The sequence below is a fragment of the Odocoileus virginianus genome, chromosome 5, assembly GCF_023699985.2.
Source record: "Odocoileus virginianus isolate 20LAN1187 ecotype Illinois chromosome 5, Ovbor_1.2, whole genome shotgun sequence".
NCBI classification, from domain to species: Eukaryota; Metazoa; Chordata; class Mammalia; order Artiodactyla; family Cervidae; genus Odocoileus; species Odocoileus virginianus.
In genome coordinates, this window is record NC_069678.1 from 63,079,977 (window position 1) to 63,102,605 (window position 22,629).

At 39.8% G+C, this 22,629-nt stretch overlaps 1 protein-coding gene across 1 annotated transcript in view; it reads right to left on the reverse strand.

Moving 5' to 3' along the window:
• Positions 1-22,629, reverse strand: part of ROR1 (receptor tyrosine kinase like orphan receptor 1) — a 450,213-nt gene that overhangs the window by 387,779 nt on the left and 39,805 nt on the right. The window lies entirely within an intron of this gene.

A 22,629-nucleotide genomic window follows, 5' to 3' on the forward strand; every position in this document is an offset into this window, starting at 1 on the left:
AGTTCAAGGGCATGACTAAAGAAATCACGTGTAAATATGTCCATGTGCGAGCTATTCTTTTAGACCACTAAAAAAAGGCAAGCAGAAGTCCAAGTTTTGCTGGAAAACTCTGGCTTGTTTTTGTATAAAACTTACCCTGGTATGCCTTGCAGTTATCTGTTCTTACACATTATTATTATTTTTTAAAAAAGAAACTTCAAAGGTAGAACCTCCAAGCCCGTGCCTCACTTCTCTTGACTCCTCACCCGTCCATAACAGCCACCGCCCCCTGTGCAGAGCAGAGCCCTGAGCTTGGTAAGTGACAAGCTGCTCACAAGCCCTGGAATCTTACATGCAAAGCAACCCTTCTTCCCCAGGGCAGTGCTGTACATTGTTTAATGAACATTTTTTTAATGGCCACGTCTTCACTCTTCCAGCTTGCTCTTTTCTTGACATACTTGCTTTGTCACCAACAACACCCCAGTAATGGTCTGTCTACCACTACACACTCGGAAAAAAACAAAGGCAACAAAACCCTTCCAACCCAGCTGCTCCATTTCACTCACAATCAAGCAATTAAATACTCCAACTATTAATACTTATCCTTGCCCCCATCCAACATCATATTTAAGGAGATCAATATTGATAGTAGTAAAAGTGCTGTCTTTTCCTAAGTGTCCATAGTCTGCCAGGAGTTGCATTAGATGATTTAGATAGAGACAGGTCTGCTATAACAGCAAACAGAAATTCCAAAAAATCACTACACTGTAATAAAAACCACACAGTTTATGAGAAAATAGGATTGGGGCACACCATGCAAAAACTTTATCAGTGACACAGAATAAAAGATAGGGATCCAATAAACACAGTAGCATAGTATTGCATGTTAAATGGTTTAGATGTACATTAATAATGAATATTACAGTTTACCTTGGAAAAGATCTGAAGTTTGCTTATAGAAGTGGGTGCTGGAAGGGTTGCAGCTTGTGGATTATTGAGAAGTGGTGGGCAGAGAATTACCGGAAATCAGAAATTTGTAACACCAGGTGTGGATGGGTGTGGCTCATAACACACATGAAATGCAGGAGCCCGTAGATGTCTGAGATGCATGTTCTGCAGCTCACTTCCGCTGGGCACAGTTTTCTGAGCTCACCTAGTATTTCTCACAGATAAAGGCCATCATAAACAAACATGAAATCCGTATTACCCTCAAATTGTTCTCTATTACATCAATCAGATTGGAACAAATTTGTGTTTTTAAAACAAATGCTATAGCAGAGCTGACTGTACTTTATCTTACTGAATCCTAACAAATTTGAAAGACAGATAGCCTTAACTCCATTTTCAGGAAAAAGAAACTGAGGCTCAAAGAGGTTATGTGGTTCCCAAAGTCACATCACTCATGATAGATAAGTTGCAAGGACAGGACCAAAATCTGCCTGCTGTCTCCTCCACCACATTATGCCCTAAAGGTGCAACCTTGTTTTTTTCATTTGGCAATTAGTGCTGAGTAGGAGGAACCCTCACTCCTTATGGGTCTAAATGCTAAGATTAGAACCTTCTCTGTTTCCTCACTCTTGCTATATTTGTCTGCCCCACTGTGATGTGAAGTTCAATGGGAGTATCTATGTCTGTAGCAATACCATGTCCCCTACTTAAGCTGCGAGCTATACACCCAAAGATAATTAAACTTCTTAAGCATTTGTATGTGTGTTTGAGAGGGGTGGGTGGAATCTTTAAATTTATTGCTGTGAAACTCACCAGTCAGAATTTCAGCAGATTTCATGGAGTCTAAAGATTCACTTTCTGGCTTTGTTGTTTTCATAATCTTCCTTTTTGGAGAAGGCAATGGCAACCCACTCCAGTATTCTTGCCTGGAAAACCCCATGGATGGAGAAGCCTGGTGGGCTACAGTCCATGGAGTTGCAAAGAGCTGGACTCGACTGAGCAACTTCACTTTCAATCTTCCTTTTAGAGAGTTTACATTCAAGTTTCTCATCAAGGGAGAAAAAACTGTCTTACTGCATAAAATGACGGTTATGTCTGACAAGACAGTCCTGTCCTTGAAACCATTCCATGGATCCACAATACCCTTAGGATCAAACCCAAGCTCCCTGGCATGGCCTGCTAGGCTCTCCCTAATCTGTCTCCAGACTACATCTCAAGTCCCACCTCTTGCCTACTTGCCATCTGCACATGTGTGCTCCAGATAGACTGGATGACTTTCAGTCCTCCCCATACTTCATGGTCCCTCACTTCCAGACTCTACACATTATCCTTCCTGCCTGGAATGCTTTCCACACCACCCATAGCATCACCCTAATTCTGCCTGCCAATTCCGTCTCTAGATCTCAGCTTCAATGTCCCTTCCTCGTGGAAGACTTCCCTGGTCTTATCTGGGTTAGGAGTCCCTCAGAGGTGCTCCCACAGCTCATCACACCTTCCCTATCAGGGCTGCTAGCCCAGTTTACTAGGATCATTGATGTATTTGTCCAATTCCCCCATAAGACTAAGCTCTGTGAAGGCAGGATTGGGGTCTGGCTTGTTAAAGGAAAGACACAAATGAAGGCATTTGCATGACATAGCATGAAAGAGTTTAATATGACCTATACATGCCATTTTATGGAACAATGGAGAATCAAACAAAGCATCCAAGAGAACAAACAAATCCACCACTGCCACATAACTAGCGAGTAGTGGAACATTCATTTGTTCAAGTTGTAGCAACTCTTACGTTTCAGGCACTGGGTGCACAGCAGTGACCAAATCAGACAGAAAACCTTGCCCAGGAGCTCACATTCTAGTGGCGGCAGGACAAACAAGAAACCAAATAAATAAACAGGATATACAGTCTATCAGCAAATCAGTTTATCCAATGGTGGTGATACCAAAATCACTGCAGATAGTGATTGCAGCCATGAAATTAAAAGACGCTTGCTCCTTAGAAGAAAAGCTATGACCAACCTAGACAGCATATTAAAAAGCAGAGACACTATTTTATTGACAAAGGTCCATATAGGCAAAACTATGGTTTTTCCAGTAGTCATGTATGGATGTGAGAGTTGGACCATAAAGAAACTTGAGCACTGAAGAACTGATGCTTTTGAACTGTGATGTTGGAAAAGACTCTTGAGAGTCCCTTGGACTGCAAGGAAATCAAACCAGTCAATCCTAAAGGACATCAGTCCTGAATATTCACTGGAGGGACTAGTGCTAAAGCTGAAGCTCCAATACTTCGGCCACCTGATGCAAAGAACTAACTCATTGGAAAAAGACCCTGATGCTGGGATAGATTGAAGGCAGGAGGAGAAGGGGACAACAGAGGATGAGCTGGTTGGATGGCATCACTAACTCGATGGACATGAGTTTAAACAAGCTCTGGAAGTTGGTGATGGACAGGGAAGCCTAGCGTGCTGCAGTCCATGGGATGGCAAAGAGTCGGACACAACTGAGTGACTGAACTGAACTGAGGATACTATGAAAAAACAAACAAACAAAGAAGATAGGTAGGGTATCCCTGAGATGGTGTCTTTTGAACAAAGACCTAGAAAAGGTGAGGGAGTGATTCACGCTGATATCTGGCCTTCAGGCCCAGGGAATTGAAAATGGCAAGATACTAAAGCAGGAGTTTTGCTGGCAAGTTCAAGGAGAAGCACAAGGACAATGGTGCAGCTGGGAGGAGTAAAATTGCATCTCGAATCTGGAGGGTAAGAATACAGAGAGGTATTATTTCCTGAGCACTACCAGGAAAACATAAGTCCTGTCCTTGAAGAATTTACAGGCTGGTCACATAGGTTTAAATATGTTAGAATCAAATCACATCCTCTGAAATAGGGCAACACCAATACACATGCTAGCAAGGTAATGTTCAAAATCCTTCATGGGAGGCTTCAACAGCAAGTGAACCAAGAAATTCCAGATGTACAAGCTGGATTTAAAAAAGAGGAACCAGAGATCAAATTGCCAACATCTGATGGATCATAGAAAAAGCAAGGGAATTCCAGAAAAACATCTACTTCTGCTTCACTGACTATGCTAAAGCCTTATACTCTGTGGATCACAAAAAACTGTGGAAAATTCTTAAGGAGATGGGAATATCAGAACTCCTTACCTGCCTCTTGAGAAACCTGTATGCAGATCAAGAAGCAATAGGTTAGAACCGGACAAGAACAATGAACTGGTTCAAAATTGAAAAAGGAGTATGTCAAGGCTGTATACTGTCACCCTGCTTATTTAACTTATATGCAGAGTTCAGTTCACTTCAGTCACTCAGTCGTGTCCGACTCTTTGCCATCCCATGGACTGCAGCACACTAGACCTCCCTGTCCATCACCAACTCCCGGAGCTTGTTTAAACTCATGTCCATCGAGTTAGTGATGCCATCCAACCATCTCATCCTCTGTTGTCCCCTTCTCTTCCCACCTTCAATCTTTCCCAGCATCAGGTTCTTTTCCAATGAATCAGTTCTTCACATCAGGTGGCCAAAGTGTTGAAGCTTCAGCTTCAGCATCAGTCCTTCCAATGAATATTCAGGACTGATTTCCTTTAGGATGGACTGGTTGGATCTCCAGGCAGTCCGTGGGACTATCAGGAGTCTTCTCCAACACCACATGATGTATATGCTGAGTACATCATGTAAAATGTCAGGTTTGATGAATCACAAGCTGGAATCAAGATTGCCAGAAAAAATATCAATAACCTCAGATATGCAGATTATACCACTAATGGCAGAAAGCAAAAAGGAAACTAAAAAGCCTCTTGACAAAGGTGAAAGAGGAGAGTGAAAAGACTGGCTTAAAAATCAGCTTCACAAAACTAAGATCATGGCATCCAGTCCTATCACTTCATGGTAGATAAATGGGGAAACAGTGGAAACAATGGAAGGTTTTATTTTCTTGGGCTCCAAAATCACTGCAGACAGTGACTGAAGCCATGAAATTAAAAGACACTTGCTTCTTGGAAGAAAAACTATGACAAACCTAGACAGCATTTTAAAAAGCAGAGACATTACTTTGCTGACAAAGATGCATATAGTCCAAGCTATGGTTTTTCCAGTAGTCATGTACAGATGTGACAGTTGGGACATAAAGAAGACTGAGCACAGAAGAACTGATGTTTTCAAACTGGTCCTGGAAAAGTCTCTTGAGAGTCCCTTGGACAGAAAGGAGATCAAACCAGTCAATCCTAAAGGAAATCAATCCTGAATATTCACTGGAAGGACTGATGCTGAAGCTGAAGCACCAGTACTTTGGTCACCTGATATGAAGAGCCAACTCATTGGAAAAGACCCAGATGCTTGGCAAGATTGAGGTCAGGAGAAAAGACTGAAGGGAGGAGAAGAAGGGGGTGATAAAGGATGAGACGGCTGGATGGCATTACCAACTCAATGGACATGAGCTTAAGCAAACTCTGGGAGATGGTGAAGGACAGGGAAGCCTGGCATGCTGCAGTCCATGGGGTCACAAAGAGTCGGACACAACTTGGTGACTGAACAATACACAGGTCAGTTTACTACCTTGCTTAAGAGAAGGATGTGGATCCTTTGAAAACTGCTTTGTCAGACCTTCTACGGAAAGAAGAAACAGGTGATGAATGTTGCCCCCATCTGTGATTTTAGTGTTGGCTGCCTAGGGATGAACAAGAAATCTTCTGTACATAAACAGTGCCAGCAGCCACATCCCAGGGTTATGAACTGTGGCTTTCTGATCAAACATATGAAATTAACTCAAAAAATGTTAAATGTATTATTGCTAAGGAAATTATGTAATAAAGACAAAAGCTTCCCTATTACTTAAAGTAATGAAAACAAAAATAAGGATTTATAAGCTTCCCAGCTCTGACCTAAATTTGCTGTGCATTATTTTTCTACATCTCTTTTTACTTTAGAAAAACCACTACTAATTGCATTCACATTACACAGTATCAACCAAACCTGGATTTGGGTTTCTTCCAAGACCACCAACAGGCTCAAGTTACAGCAAGTTTATTAAATGTGTTTTTTTTTTCTTCCTCTCTATTTAAAGCAAAAACTTAGAATGCTGTTACCTTTTGGAAGGACAAAATAGATAAATGGTTGATAACATTTTAAGGAGATCCCAAGTACATGAATAACAGGAAAAATGTTTTTTTAAAAAAAAATTCACAAAATAATAAAGGATTTTTAAAAGCAGAGAGTTTATTGGTGGCTGGGAGCCTGGAGCTAATGAAAAAAACATTTACAAGTTAGGCTTCCACCACTTTTCCTTTGAGTTCTCTGGTTCAGATGCTGCTCGCTGTGCTCGAGGAAAACCTGGAATTCGGCTAGAGATGAGAAACTCAAGGAATCAGTGACCAGTTCAACCTCAGCCAGTTTCAGCTCTCCCTTGGAAAGCAAACATGGTGACCTATTATTTCACAGCTATGTTTCTAAACTCTTGACTGTAAAAGTATTTCTAACCTCGGTATTCCTATGATGAGCTCTATGGTTCCATTTGGGAACACAAAACCTAGGTATTAACAGTTCCCAGTGACCGAATGGTTCCAATGGTGCTCCAACCCCATGGCAGGGGCTGAGGCCAAGCAGAACCCTCCAGTTTCTACAGCAGATGCCACCCCAACTCCTGGTCCAATTCCTTATTGTCCTCAGTAGAAATCACCTGCCTCGGGACCCTGCGGTTCCCAGTGACCTCCTCCCAGCACCAGAAAGCAGAAGAGCAGATGTGGAGACAGAGAGTCAGTAATCAGTTTCTGGCTTCAGCCTTCTCAGGAAATCAGTCTTGTATGTTACCATCACTACTATGTTTTCTGTTTCCTTCCTCTACCCTCTTAGCGCCCAGTTATTTCCTGGTGCCCATTTCTCTTATAGATTTTACAGACAAGAGGACTCAGGTCCACTCTGCTGGAGGCAGAATTGAGACCATGCTAGGTTCCTTGCCCACTGAATTAGGAGTCATTCCACTAAATCAGTCTTGTTTACATTCAGTGGCTCCAATCTAACCTACTGATTATGGATTTTAGCTAAAGAGAGAATATGCTCTGAACATTTCTTCCAAGCTACACAGAATAAAGAAACTGAACATTCACACAATGGAATATGATGCCATTAAAAACTGAGTTTTCAGAACTTTTGTGGCAGTCCAGTGGTTAAGACTTCGTGCTCCCATATGTAGCGGGTGCTAGTTTGATGCCTGGCAGGGGAACTAAGATCCCACATGCTATGTAGTGTGGCCAAAAAATAAATAAATAAAATTTTAATCTAAAAAATTTTTTTCAATTGTTTTCAAAGAATATTTTTAGCAGTTTTATTGAGGTATAATTTACATGCCACACAGTCCACCCACTGAAAGTGTGTCGTCCAGTGGTTTGTAGTAAATGCTCCTAGATGAGCAATCCTCACCACATTCAACTTTTAGAACACATGCATCACCCCAAGAGTTTTGCTGTTCCTGTGAGCTTCCACTCCAACTCCAGCCTCAGGCAAAAATTACCCTGCTTTCTGTCTTGATATTTGCCTTTTCTGGAAATGTCATATAAATATAATCATATAATAAAAGTTCTTTTGTGTCTGGCTTCTTTCACTTAACATAATGTGTCTGAAGTTTATCCATGTTGTAATCTGTATCACTATTTTGTTCTTTATTGTTAGACAGTATTCTAGTATATGGACATACCATATTTTGTTTATCCATTCATCAGTTGATGAACATTTGGGTTGTTTCCACTTTTTGGCCATTATAAATAATGCTTCATTGAACATCTGCATACATGTTTTCCTATAGATATATGGCTTCATTTCTCTTGGATAAGTTACTTTGGGAGGTTTTTGGGGTTTTTTTTTTTTTTTTTTTTTTTACTATTATTATAGCCATTCTGTGTGTAGTGGTATCTTACTGTGGATTTAGTTTACATTAAAATATTTAACAGCACTGAAAAATATTCCCATATAATATGAATGGAAACAAAGCAGCATATAAAAGTATTTATATAGAATGACATCACACATATGTGAATGTATACATTTATGAAGACTAAAAAGAAATACATCAAAATATGTCTTCTATCCTTGAAAAAGGATATGGGAGACTTTTATTCTATTACACTTAACTGTGGACTTTTTGCATGAGTAAATATATAATTAAAATAAATTTTTAAAATTTAAATATTGCTAAAACACTAAAAGCTACACAATGCTCATCACTAAGAGTCTGGATATTCCCCAGCCCCAGCTAAACTCAATTTTATTATCCTTCATGAATTGTGGGAGTTGTTCACAGCAAACGTGCAAAACCAGAATGGTTCCCCTCTGCCTTTACAGCACGCTACTCCAGGGTTAGGAAACTACAAACCCAGGACAAATCTAGCTCACTTCCTGTTTTCATAGGACCTATAGGCTAAGAAAAGTTTTTATATTCTTACATCACTGAAAAAAATTAAAGAAAAAGAACATTTGTGACATGTGAAAACTATATGAAATTCAAATTTCAATACCTATAAATAAACTTTTATTGGAACATAGCCAGGCTCATTTGTCTATGGTTGCTTGTTTTTTACTCTCAGAGCAGAGCTGAGTAGTTTTCAGAGAAACTACATGATCAAAAATATTTACTATCTGGTGCTTTACAGAAAAAATTTCTTGGTCTCTGTCTACCTACCCCTGATGGGTGCTTAGAAAAAACAAGCTGGCTCAGTTTTATTATCTTAAAGAAAATTCATTAGGGAAAAAACTTTTCGAGTAGCCACTCATTATATCAATTCATATTACGGTCTTTCCTAAAAATATAAGCTTTGTTTCTGAGAGCAACAATATCAAAAACTTTCAAAGCACTGCTTTAAATTATAACCCTCTATTTCTCTGCCTGGTACCTAGCAGGTCTTCAGTACTTGTTGAATCAACAAGTGAAGAGATGGGTAGATGAATGATGGATGGGTGGATGGGTAGATGGGGGGGTGAAATCAATGGCTCTTAAGGTGTAACTGTGAGATAAATGCCACAGCGAGTCCCACTGTGGGTCGTGAGGATCCAAGAAAAGATCTGTCCTCATGAATCTCTGAGTAAGATGATGGTAACTCACAAAAGAATAAATACAAATGACCAAAAACATATAAGGAAGATTTTTAACATCATTAGCGAATCAAAAGTATGTGAACATTAACAACAGTACTCCCTTTTTTAACCTAGGAGACAGTCAAGTATTTTAACATGACAATACACGGTGTCAGTATAGGTAAAGGAAAAAGCACTTTCTTTCAGTAGAGAGGGTTATGCATTTTCCCAGTCTTCATGGTGAGCAACATGATTATATTCAATATGTATCAAAAGCCTCTGACCTTTGATCCAGTAATTCCACTTCTAAGAATTATTGCCAAGAAAATAATCATGGATATGTGGAAAAGTTGACAGACAAGCAGAGCATTGTTCAAACTAGAAAGAGAGAAGAGAGAGAAAGGGGAGTGGAAAACCTACTGCTCAACAATAGGACTAAAGAAAATTGTGATATAATCACACATATACTAAATTTTGCAGTGATTAAAAGTTGACTGTTTGAATGTTATATGTTTTGATATAGAAAGTTGCTCACAGTAACACTGATAAGTAAGGGGAAAAGCAAGTCATAAAATCAACTTGCAAGGGGATGAGCCCATTTAAAAAAAAAAATGTTTACATAGAAAAAGCTTTCAAGGATATAAGCTTTTAAATGAAAATAATTATTACCTCCTCATTATTTTCCTTTTTACTTATCTGTTCTTTTCTTATTATCTATAATAAACACATCACTGTTTTAATAAACATTAATTATTATGATGCAAACAAACTAGGGTGTAAGCTCTTACAGGCAGAGACCTATACTCACTCATTCAACAAATGTCATATTAGCTTCCACTATATGCCAGACACTTCCAAATATTAAGGCTTCATGAATAAACAAAATAGATCCCTGTTTTCATGGGGCTTCCATTCTAGTGTTTCACATGTCTCATCTCTATATTTACCACATCAGCAAGCACAGTTCTAGACACATGCAAAAGTCCTCATTTAGAAATCAGTGTTGGTTAATTCTTTTTCTTTTTTTTTTTTAGTATAAACATTCAAATTATTGCTAAAAAGTTCTATAGAATATTTTTTATGTTTAAAAATAACCTTTTCTGTATCTATGGTTATATTATCTCTCGAATTCCTAACATTATTTTTGTCTCCTCTTTTTTTTAAATTTAAATGTATTTATTTTTAATTGGAGAATAATTGCTTTACAATATTGTATCGGTTTCTGTCAAATAATCAACATAAATCAGCCATCAGTATTTGTATGTCCCCTCCTTCTGGAACTTCGCTCCCACTTCCCACTCCACCTCACCCCTCTCGGTTGTACGGAGCACAGGATCTGAGCTCCCTGCACCATACTGCAATTCCCATGGCTATCTAATTTCGCATGTGGTAATGTGTATGCTTCACTGCCACTCTCTCAATTCATCCCACCCTCTCCGTCCTGCCCTGTGTCCACAAGTCTGTTTGCTATATCTGAGTCTCCATTGCTGCCCTGCAGACAGTTCATCAGTACCATCTTTCTAGATTCCATACATGTGTTAATATATGATATTTCTGTCTCTTTCTGACTTACTTCACTCTGCATAATCGGCTCTAGGATCACCACAGAAAGCCTGCCAGTACACTTATTAAATGCTCTTATGTTCACACACACACACACACACACACACAAAGGTTTGATCTAAATACTACAGCTTTTCTTGAAACTGCCTAGCCTATAATGCCAAAATGAGAACACAGGTTCCTGGAGCAATTCTGACTCAGTCCCCAGGCACTTGGGGAGGGGGAGGCTGTCAGATAATATTTCATGAATAGCTGGGCTTAAGTTACTTGGACCAGCTGGGGCTTTTCTTAAGCTACATTTTCCTCTGGCCAGAATATTCTCATGGCTGAAGCAGCCTGTTCAGTATCACTCCACAGAGAAATGGGTCTTTCTGTTTTCCTCATAACTGCAGACGCTGCTTCTTTTTCAGGCTAGGGAAACCCATGGACCTGGTATTCAGCTTATGTAATAACTGGCTCCCTGCTGGAGTAAGCCACTAAGAGACCTGCACTCAATTTCAGAAGACAGAAATTTCTCCTTTCGGGCCAGAGCCACTAGTAACATATTGACTCAAAATAAGTACACATGGGTGTTTTCAGTTTCCCAGAAGTCTTGAATCACGAACACGTCAACTTACTGTTATTTTCTTCCAAATCTAGCAGTGAAAAGTTTCGGCAGTTTCCAATGGTTACCAAATATAACAACCATGCAACAATTTAAAAGGTCTTCAAAATTAAAGCCACAAGCACCATCATGTGATGGCCAGGCAAAAGTCGTTAAAAACTGCATAGGAAGGCAAGATGGTGTTCTCAACACCTGTGTTCAAATCCTAACACCAGCACGTTCTCCTGGGTGAATTTGGGGACAACAAGGTACTTGCTTTTTTGAAGCCCATCAACATAATAATGATAATGATAACCTGGTTCAAGGTGAGAATTATGCAAAGCACCTTGCTTAGTGCTTTGATTCAGGCACAAAAAGAGTACTTAACATATGATAGCTCTGGTGCTTCTTTTCTCATTATAACCTTGAGCATAAAAAGGCTTAGTTGCAATGAACACACTGTAACCCCATTTTCTTCCATTATCGACCTAGAGGGCTGGGGTGGGGAAGGAGATGGGAGGGAGTTCCAAATTAGAGGGGATATAGGTATACCTATGGCTGATTCATGTTGAGGTTTGACAGAAAACAGCAAAATTCTGTAAAGCAATTATCCTTCAATAAATAAATAAATAAATATTTAAAAATACTGAAAAAATAAATAAAAAAACAAACAGGCTTAGTTGGATGAAAAGTGAATACAAAGCATTCCTCTTTCCCATTCCTCTGCTCCCAGGGGTTCCTCACAAAGCAGAAACAAGCATTACTTGCTACAGGAGAGAAGCCTGTAATGGAGTGCATTCCACCTAGGCTCAGAGGAAGGGCTTGGAGTCAGAGAACTAGGTTCAAATCCCAGGTAATTCCTAGCTGCATCACCTCACACAAGTTATTCTCTCATCCATGTCCCCTGTGTCTCCATCTGTATAAGAGCAATAAAAACAATACCTGTCAAGAAATTAACAAATGACTTAATAACACTGAAAAATAATACCTATCTTATAACAAAGGGTTGTTAGAAAGATTATATGAGAAAATGTTTATAAAGTCCTAATACTACCACTACAGAACCACTCCAAGAAAGTGACACATTTAGAACTTTAATTTGACTTTTGAACTTTACTGTCAACTCCTGATATGTTTTAAGTTCTTTATCCACACATTCCTCAAGGCCATAAAAGAACTAATCTCAGCGAAAGTCAAAATTCACATCAAACCTTAATCCGCACACAGAGGAAATGACTGCAAGGTAGGACAGAAGAGAGGGGAGAAAAAATTCACTCCGAGTGCTAGACCAGGATTTCAGTTCTTCTGCAGCAATTTTCCCTCCTCCTGACCTCCTAACTAAAAACAAAACACCAAAAAGAAAAAAAAAAAATGCAATAGTGCAATTATAGCCTCAATTTCCAACGTGATTCTTACTGAACACTGGTTCTTTGTGCCTGTTGCAGTATGGAGAGATAGATTTCATTAAATAATCAAACAGGTGTGTAAAAAATTACAATAGATTTCAGGGGCTGTGAAGAGGGTGGGAGGGGGAGAACCCCCAATTGCCTGACATGTTGACATCTTACCAAAGACATTTTACCAAACAAGCAAACAACTTTAAATAAAACAAACATGCCTTACTAAGAGAAGAGTCTGGGATTTCAAATATGCTTCTTGATGATATGATGATTTCTAAAATACTTTCAGGACTGGGTCATTTCATACACCCAAATCCTGTTCAGATATCAAGACCTGCCTCAGGTCCCCCATTTCCTACTCATAAGAGATATCTTTTAACCACCAACTACTATGAGATGGTTGGCTTTCCTAACGGCTCAGTGCTAAAGAATCCACCTGCAATGGAGGAGACACGGGTTCAATCCCTGGGTTGGGAAGACCCTCTGGAGAAGGAAATGGCAACCCACTTTAGTATTCTTGCCTGGGAAATCCCACGGACGCAGGAGCCTGGCGGGCTATAGTTCATGGGGCTGCAAAAGAGCTGGACACGACTTAGTGGCTGAACAACAAAAGCAACATGAACTACTGTGTTAGGAGCTCTACATGTGATATGTATGCTTAACCCTAGCAATGATACTATGATACAGGTGTTATTAACTGCATTTTATGGTGAAAACTTGAAAACCACTGAATCTAAAATTACACACCTATTGAGTGACAGCACTGAGATTTGAACCCAAGTTTAAGCCCCAGGTACTTTCTCTTCCTCCCCTCAACTAGGCCAACCAAATCACTTCTCTCTTCACTGCCTCTCTAGAGCAATTCCTGTCTACTGCTATGTCCTCTCTCTTCAGCAGTATCTTTTCCATGAATATATGTCCTGCCTCCTTAAGAAGATTAAATTTCCTGATGGAAGGATCTATCTTCCTGACAACGATTACTGTTGCAGGGAGGCCCAGAGTTTAAGAAGCTATGTGACTTGCTACAGCTCCATGGACTGTAGCCTGCCAGCCTCCTGTCTATGGAATTCTCCAGATAAGAATACTAGAGTGGGTAGCCATTCCCTTCTCCAGGGGATCTTCCCCACCCAGGGATTGAACGTGGGTCTCCTGCATTGCAGACAAATTCTTTACAGTGTGGGCCACCACGGAAGTCCTGACTTGCTCAAGATAACATTCAATCAGTAAAGAAGCAGGCTCAAACATGCAGATGCTGAAAAGCACCAATTATCATTCATGCTTGGTCCCCTACAAAAATCACATACACTATGATGCCTGCTCCCATGAATCACTGCCTACAAATACCACCTTCTGTCCCAGGAAAGGAAGATGTACTATCTAGAGGTCCGAGGAAGCCAAAGATGATCCCACTATCAAAAAAAAAAAAAAATTATCCATGGCTAATTCATTTCAATGTATGACAAAAACCACTGCAAAAAAAAAAATAATAAAAAAATTTTTTTAAAAAGTAAAAAAAAAAAAAAATTAACTCTGATGACCCAAGGTAGAGTTTGGATTTTTTTAACATGTGAAAGGAAGATGTTGAGTCAATCATTAAAAAAAAAAAAAAAAACCTCCAAAGGCTACTCTGGGGAGAGCAGAACTACTGCCCCTTCCCTGGAGAAGGTCTGACAGAGGTGCTCAAGGAAACTACATCTTGCTCCAGAGATTCTTTGGAAGCTTCTGGGAGCCTTCAATTTCTGGGGCTTTAGCAATTTTGCCTTATTAGCAACCTTTGAAGACCTCCCATCTAGACCCTGCTTTTCTAAATAATATGATATTGAAAAAGAACAGAAACACTGAGAAGAATTCATTGAAATGAAGAGAAATACCACAGCACAGTCTCCATGCACCAGGTTCAAATCCCAGCTGTGTAATTTACTAATTAGAGAGATAAGAAGTTCACCTCTCTGTGAAAGAGTCTGTTCATCTATAAACTGGGAATACTGAAAGAATAAATGAGCTAAGGTGAATAAAGCAGTTAGCATGGTGTCTGGTACAGAGAAGAGAGGAAGAATTGACAGAACTTAAGAATATACCATCATCAACTTTTCCATATTTGACATTTTTCACGATACAGTGTTTGGAGGGGGAAAAATACATCTCTGTGCTGATTCTACTAAGGAGCCAACACTGAAGGATCCTTGCCAACTAAAGACAAGGCTAACATGGTAAGAAGCATCTAGGAATAATCCTCCAAGCCCCAAATTTTCAAGCTTCTCACCCTTCCCTCCAAAATCTCAAGCCCTTTCTTTCTTCAGAACCCTGCTAGGGTCCAGACACAGCACATGGAAAGAGGAACCACCTTTCAGAGAGATCACACTGAGTTCAAACCCCAGCTCAAATACTCACTGGCTGCAGATGACTTAATCTCTTTGCCCCTCAACAGTCTCATCCTCAATACAGCAATAATAATTCATATCTCACTGGGTTATTGTGAAAATTGTAAAGGATATATGTAAAGTGCCTCACCCATTTCAGAGCCTCAGTAAGTAAATACCAGCTCTACATCAAGGCAGTTATGACAGTGGGTTCTGTGGAGACACTCCATGTTTCTCCCCCGGGGCACTCTGGAGATGGGTGGCTCCCGGGAGCAATACATCCAGAGAAGAGGGGGGAGTTGGGAAGCCTTAGTGAGGGTATGGCACAGACCTGGCCAGTCTCAGTCTCCCAAACTCTCCCAGGGTCTAGAGAAAAATAACCCAAACAAATGAAATCAAGACAAGGAAACAGAGCTCTGCCCTCCTCCTAACCCTTTTCATGAGTGAATCCCAGTCATTGCACTTTGGTTTTGATTAGAAAGCTTGATTATGCTTCCCCATGCCCTTGCAGTCCCCCAAGCCCCATCCTAAACAGGGATGGCCTCTTATTAAAGACAATCGTGCTTTAATCTATACACCAGAGCAGACTAATGATACTGTACTGGCTTTTGGTCCTTTGCCAAAGAGTGAACAGTGCCAACATTTGTAGACTTCCAACAGGAAATTAAATAACTGCCCTGCTGGAAATATGAACCAATTTATGGTGGTCAAACCTGAATCTTCCAAGACATGGGCATAGTTTATGCATATCAAGCACCAGGAATGTTTGAGGAAGGAGATGGGGAGAAATTCAAGATAAAACTCAACAAAGTTCTTCAAGGGGGACTTTGAAAATGGTCCTTTCCCCCACCTACTCTGCCCTGGGTATATCCTTCTAGTAAGTACAGACCACAGGGCATTTACATCGTGCTGCCCTGGGAAATATTAAGTGCCAAACCTCAGTCAGGGCAGCATTATAGCCACAAACTGAAAAGCACAAGCACGCAGGAAATGCAGAAGTCCAGTTTCCTCTCAGTAGACAGGTTCCACACTCTACCCCCTATGTTATGAAATACACATTTAGAAGCCATCCTACTACATTAAAGCTTTCCTCTTATACACACAAAGAAGAGTAATGCTTTGAAAACTTCCTCTTTAGGGTCTTCTCATTGTTACACTCAATGAGGTCAGGAACCATATCCATCTTTTTCTCCCCATGTAAGCCCAATGCCCAGTACAGTGGCTGGAACTCAATAAAATCACTCAATAAAAGGGAGCTCTTTCTACCATTATTATAACTATCACTACAGGGATGCAGGACATGAGGTAGATACTCTCAGGATGATAGCTGTCCAAAACACATCCCTGCCATCCTCGGAGTCCTGTAATACAAAGCAGCAAGGAAGATCCCTACCGTGGATTAAATATCTGCCATGTACCAAGCAGAAAGCAAGGTGTTTTTCTTACTGAATCACATGCAGTCCTCACAACAAGCCTAGGAGGCGCACATTCTTATCCTCATCTTGAAAATGAAGACAAGGCTACTCAGGGAGGCTAAGGAAGGTTTCATGGAACAGAGGCAGCACCTGAGCCCCTATCACTCTTATTTCTTCCCCATCCATAGCATTATGGACTCTTTACTTCTTTCCCAGTCCTGTAAGGTGCATAGCATTAACTCCATACTATGGACCAAGAAACCAAGGTTCAAGAAACCCTTACTGGTGAAAATCCATTAAGGCACTCTCCTCAGATCCTATCTTCTGAATCTAGCTGAAGGCTCATTTTCTTTCAAGGGGCTGCTAACACATTTCTCTGGTGATAGAACTGGTTTAAACGGTTACATGAGACAGTATATGCAACAACCCTCTATGAACAGTCACTGGGCACAATGCAAATATTCAATGCTTAAAAGAGTTAATAGAGTTCTGCCTGTGACCAGGTTCCAAGAGTGATTGCTATTGTGGGTTCTACATAATTCCCAGATGAGTAATCACTCTCCTTGGCTTCCAGGCACAGATGGCATGGTGTCCCCACTCTCCCCACACCATGACAGATGACCACAATCCCTGGAGGGGTCCAGCAGAGGGAGTGGGCTGATGCAGTGCCTCTTAATCACCCAGGAAGCTTTTTCCAAATAAGCAGGTCTCCCCTCCCTCTGTACTGCCCGTGTCTGTAGGTCCTGAGCAGGAGCTATGCGTGGATGATGTATAGCAGGCCCCCAGGTGATTCTGTACTTCCCCCCCAATTAAGAACCTCTGGGATGGAATCTCTCAAACTCACCTGAACAGTCAGATAAGCTCTCACAGATCCATCATCACTGTAGGGAAAGTAGCTGAAATCACTGTTTTGACTGAGAAAAATAAGTTTATAAAAGAAATTATGCTTTGAAAGTTACAAGTCTCTCACCCTTGATGATGCTATCATTATTATTATTGTTATTAGTTTCATCTTCATACACAAAGTAGTATATTATTAGACCCACACATCCTCCTAGCTTCCTTTCATGAACACTCCAAAAAAAATCATGCATGCATACACACAAAAGAAAACAAGAAATAAATCAGTCCTATTTCCACAGCAAGTCAAGAAAGGATTAGGTATTTTTCCTTTAATACAAAATTACAGGCCACCACCCAAGAAACAAAAAGACAACCACACTTCAAAAACAACAGAATTGCTTATCCAAAAATGCATAATATTTGAAGATTTAATGCTCTCAGATTAGCATAATTATTGGTATTCCCTTAGCTCTGCTTTTTTCCACATCCAAAAAGTCATCATCACTTCGAGGCTCTCACCAACATCAATGAAAACAAAAATGGGTAAAGCTAATTTTTCTCCCATAGAGTAACCTGTAGGAACGAGGGCTGCTGAGGGTCAGGTGATATCAGGCTGGCCAAAAGACCAACTACCAATTATACTGTATTCGCAAAAATAAACAAACAGAGGCCAGTAATAATACTCCAGTGCCCTGATGCTTTTTCTCCAAAGAGATCAAAGCTGTAGACAGAAACAAATTAAGTGAGAGGAAAAAGGCTGGTAGAGAGGGGAACAGGGCAAAGTAGATCCAAACTCCTAGCTGAGGGAAATAGAGACATTTCAATAAAATACAGAAGTAGTAAGAGGCTGCAAAAAGTCACTGCCCTGATCCTTGAAGCAACCTGAAGAGCTGCATTTGTATTTTAAAGGAGTTGCCTAAAATCAGGCAACTACAAGAAGCAAGAAAACGAGCATGTGAGAAAGCTGGGGAACCTGTTTCTAAGGGGTCATACCAGGCTAAGGTTGTGCTGCATGATTTTGCCTGCTTATTGAAGGGCACAGAAGATACCTGTGTCCGCCCAGGGCTCCAGGACAGCCTCTTTCATGAAAACAAAAGCAGATGAGCATTTCTGACCTCAACCTGACTGAAACAGGTCTCAGGGCAGCTGCCTGACTCCCCAAAGCTAAAATGGTCACAGGAACTGTTCCAGATGTTGCCACTTCAGCAATCCAAAACAGTATGCAAAATAACTGGTCATATGTAGAGCACTAAAGAGATAAATTATTCAGCAACAGAAGGGACAGATGGGGAAAAAATCCTGATTAAGGGCCACATATATTACAAAAGCTTCATTTAAAAGTTAAATATAATGGCTGAGTAATATTCCATTGTGTATATGTACCACAGCTTCCTTATCCATTCCTCTGCTGATGGGCATCTAGGTTGCTTCCATGTCCTGGCTATTATAAACAGTGCTGCGATGAACACTGGGGTGCACGTGTCTCTTTCAGATCTGGTTTCCTCAGTGTGTATGCCCAGGAGTGGGATTGCTGGGTCATATGGCAGTTCTATTTCCAGTTTTTTAAGGAATCTCCACACTGTTCTCCATAGTGGCTGTACTAGTTTGCATTCCCACCAACAGTGTAGGAGGGTTCCCTTTTCTCCACACCCTCTCTAGCATTTATTGCTTGTAGACCTTTGGATAGCAGCCATTCTGACTGGCATGGAAAACCTCATTGTGGTTTTTGGAAAAAAAATAAATAAATAAAAGTTAAATATAGGATTTTCCTTGGTGGCTCAGTGGTAAAGAATTTGCCTGTCAATGCAAAAGACATGGGTTCAATCCCTAGTCTGGGAAGATCCCACATGCCTCAAGGCAATTAAGCCCATGCACCACAACTACTGAAGTTCAAAAGCTCTAGAGGCTGGGCTCTGCAACAAGAGAAGCCGCTGCAATGAGAAGCCTGTGCATCATAATTAGAGAGGAGCTCCTGCTCCCCGCAACTAGACAAAAGCTCACGGGGCAATGAAAACCAGGCATAGCCAAATAAATAAATAAAATTATAAAAAATAAAATAAATAAAAGTCAAGTATCTGTGTTAAACAAACCCACAAACTGGCAACTAAGGAAGGAAGGGAGCAGAAATAGCAAGCTCAATGACCTTTCATGAATATATTTTCCAGAATAAAAGAAACAAATATGCTTTCTCTCTAAAGCAACAAATACTTTTCTGTCTTTGTTTACTGGACTTCTCACCTTCAAAGTAATTGTGGGTTTAAATCATTCCTCTGCTACAGAGAGAAATCCATCTCACCTTCACATTAGTTTCTGACATGTCATTCCTTCAGTCCACAAAGCTTTGGGGCATAGACTGCCCATGAACTTAATGCCAGAAATGTTTATTAAGCATCTATTTAGTGTCAGGCCCTGTGGTAGGTAGGTTCTGCAGTGGGAAAAAGATGTGGCAAGGGCACTGGTACTTATTCTGTAATAAGTAAGGACATACTCACACACACATTCAATTATACTGGAAGGCGGTGTCTATGAAGCGCTGAAAGGCATTCATCCATTCAGTCAGTCAGTCAGTGTTTATTGATTGTCTGCACTATGCTGGGCACATGATTCTAAGAGAGGCCCTTTCAAATGGGGCAAAAGGTCTCTAGAACAAGGCAGCATTTAAATGCATCTTACCACTACATACAGCATTGCTAAACAAATGAAAAGTTTCCAAATCCCTAAAACTTAACCAGGACTCATCTTTCCAAGGGAAAAACATGATTTTTACTTAGCTTTTTTTATATAACATAACTGAGCTGAATTTTTAGGAGGAGTGTTTACTAGAGTGTGCTTTTAATGATGAGTAACCTTATTGTTGTCTAAATTATTTAAAAGGTTAAAAATTTTTAAATCAATTTTTGAGAAACCACCATACTGTTTTTCACAGTGACTGCTTCAATTTACATCCCACCAACAGTGTACAAGGATTCCCTTTCCTCCACACCTTCACCAACATTTGTTATATGTGCTCTTTTTAATGACAGCCATTCTGACAGGTGTGAGGAAATAGCTGACTATGGTTTTGATTTGCATTTTCCTGATGACTAATGGTGTTGAGCATCTTTTCATGTGCATTTTGGCCATCAGCATGTCCTCTTTGGAAAAATATCTATTTAGGTCTTCTACACATTTTTAAATCAGGCTGTTTTGGTCTTTTTTTTTTAATGTTGAATTGCATGAGCTATTTATATATGTTGAATATTAACCCCTTATTGGTCATATCACTTGCAAATATTTTCTTCCATTCAGTAGGACATTCTCATTGTCAATGGTTTCCTTTGTTGTGCAAAAGCTTTTATGTTTAATTAGGTCTCATTTGTTTATTTTTGTTTTTATTTTCTCTGTGTTAGGAGACAATTCCAAAAAAATAGTGCTATGATTTACATCAGAGTGTTCTGTGTTTTCTGCTAGGAGCTTTACAGTTTTTGATTTTACATTTAGGTCTCTAATCCATTTTGAGTTTATTTTTGTATATGGTATTAGAGAATGTTCTAATTTCATTTTTCAGATCTAGCTATCCAGTTTTTCCAGCACCTCTTACTGAAGAGACTGTTTTTTTTCCATTGTATATTCTTGCCTACCTTATCACAGATTGACCATAAGTATGTGGGTTTGTGTCTGGGCTCTATTCTGTCCCATTGATCTATGTGTCTGGGTTTGTGCCAGTACCATACTGTTTTGATGACTGTAGCTTTGTAGTATAATCTGAAGTCAGGTAGCACGTGGTATACATAAACACAAACACACACAGACACAATGAAATACTACTCACCCATAGAAAAGAATGAAACATGGAACATTGCCACTTATAACCTTGTGACAACATGGATGGACTTTCAGGGTATTATGCTAAGTGAAATAAATCAGACAGAGAAAAACAAATAACATATGATATCACTTACATATGGAATCTAAAAATTACAACAAACTAGAGAATATACTAAAAAGGAAACAGATTTGCATATATATAGAACAAACTAATGGTCATCAGTGAGGAGAGGGAAGGAGGTAGGAGTAATACAGGGGAAAGGAATTAAGCAATACAAGCTATTATGTAGAAAATAAACCACAAGGATATATTGTACAACACATGGAATATAACCAAGATTTTATAATAACTATAAATGAAGTATTACCTCTAAAATTGGTGAATCACTATATGGTACACCTATAACATATACAATAAGATGTACATTAATTAAACTTCAATTTAAAAAAAAAGAAAAAATCTAAAACCAATCTTTTTCTTTTCCATTTTACTATTCCATGTCTTGAGACCCCCAAGACCAATATCTGCTTCTCTTATTTCAAAAAGGAAAAGGAGCACTTAACAACATTCAGAGGCAGTGGGACTTGGTGGAAAGGTTTCAGAACAAGTCACACTGGAGTTAGACACAGCTCAATCCCTTCCCAGCTGTGTGACCTTGGCAGATGACTTTGCCTCTCTGGGCTGAATTCCTCCATTTATAAATTGAGGTCAATAATTCCTCCCTCATAGTAAGTGGTATGAGAATTAAATGAGGCAATAAAAATTAAGGCCTTAATACAGCACTCAACACATATAAAGCTTAATAGATGGTAGTTATATTTTTAATGGCATTTAAACACTCTAAGTTGTATTATAGGAAATAATCCTCCTAAGTTCTGCCTATTTCATAAGTATTCCTGTTCTTATTTTATTTAAAGGGAAACTGGGACCTGAAGTGTCACAAAAAGTTCATTGTCAAGTTATGAACTTAATAAATTCAGAATTTCTCTCCATTTATCCATTCATTTATTCATTCAGCCAAAACATAGTGAGTCTATGCTATGTTTCCAGCCCTCCTGGACCTTATAATCTAAAATAGGAATTAGCAAAATGTTTCTATAAAGAGCCACATAGTAAGTATTTGAGCCACTGCAGACCATACAGGACTGATGCTGAAGCTGAAACTCCAATACTTTGGCCACCTGATACGAAGAACTGATTCATCTGAAAAGACCCTGATGCTGGGAAAGATTGAAAGTGGGAGAGGGGAACGACAGAGGATGAGATGGTTCGATGAGATGGTTGGATGGCATCACCAACTCGATGGACATGAGTTTGAGTAAGTTCCAGGAGCTGGTGATGGACAGGGAAGCCTGGTGTGCTGCAGCCCATGGAGTCTCAAAGAGTTGTACACTACTGAATGACTAAACTGAATTGACTGAGGCCATACAGTCCCTGTTGCAACCACTCAACTCCAGCATTGTAACATAGAAACCCCCATAGACAATGTATAAATGAATGTGTGTGGGTATGTTCCAATAAAACTTTATTTACAAAAACAAGCCACAGGCCACATTTGACCTGGAGGCTTTAGGTTGCCAACTCTAATCCTTTAAAAGACGGCTTCCCAGGTGACTCAGTGGTAAAGAATCCATCTGCCAATGAAGGAGATGCAAG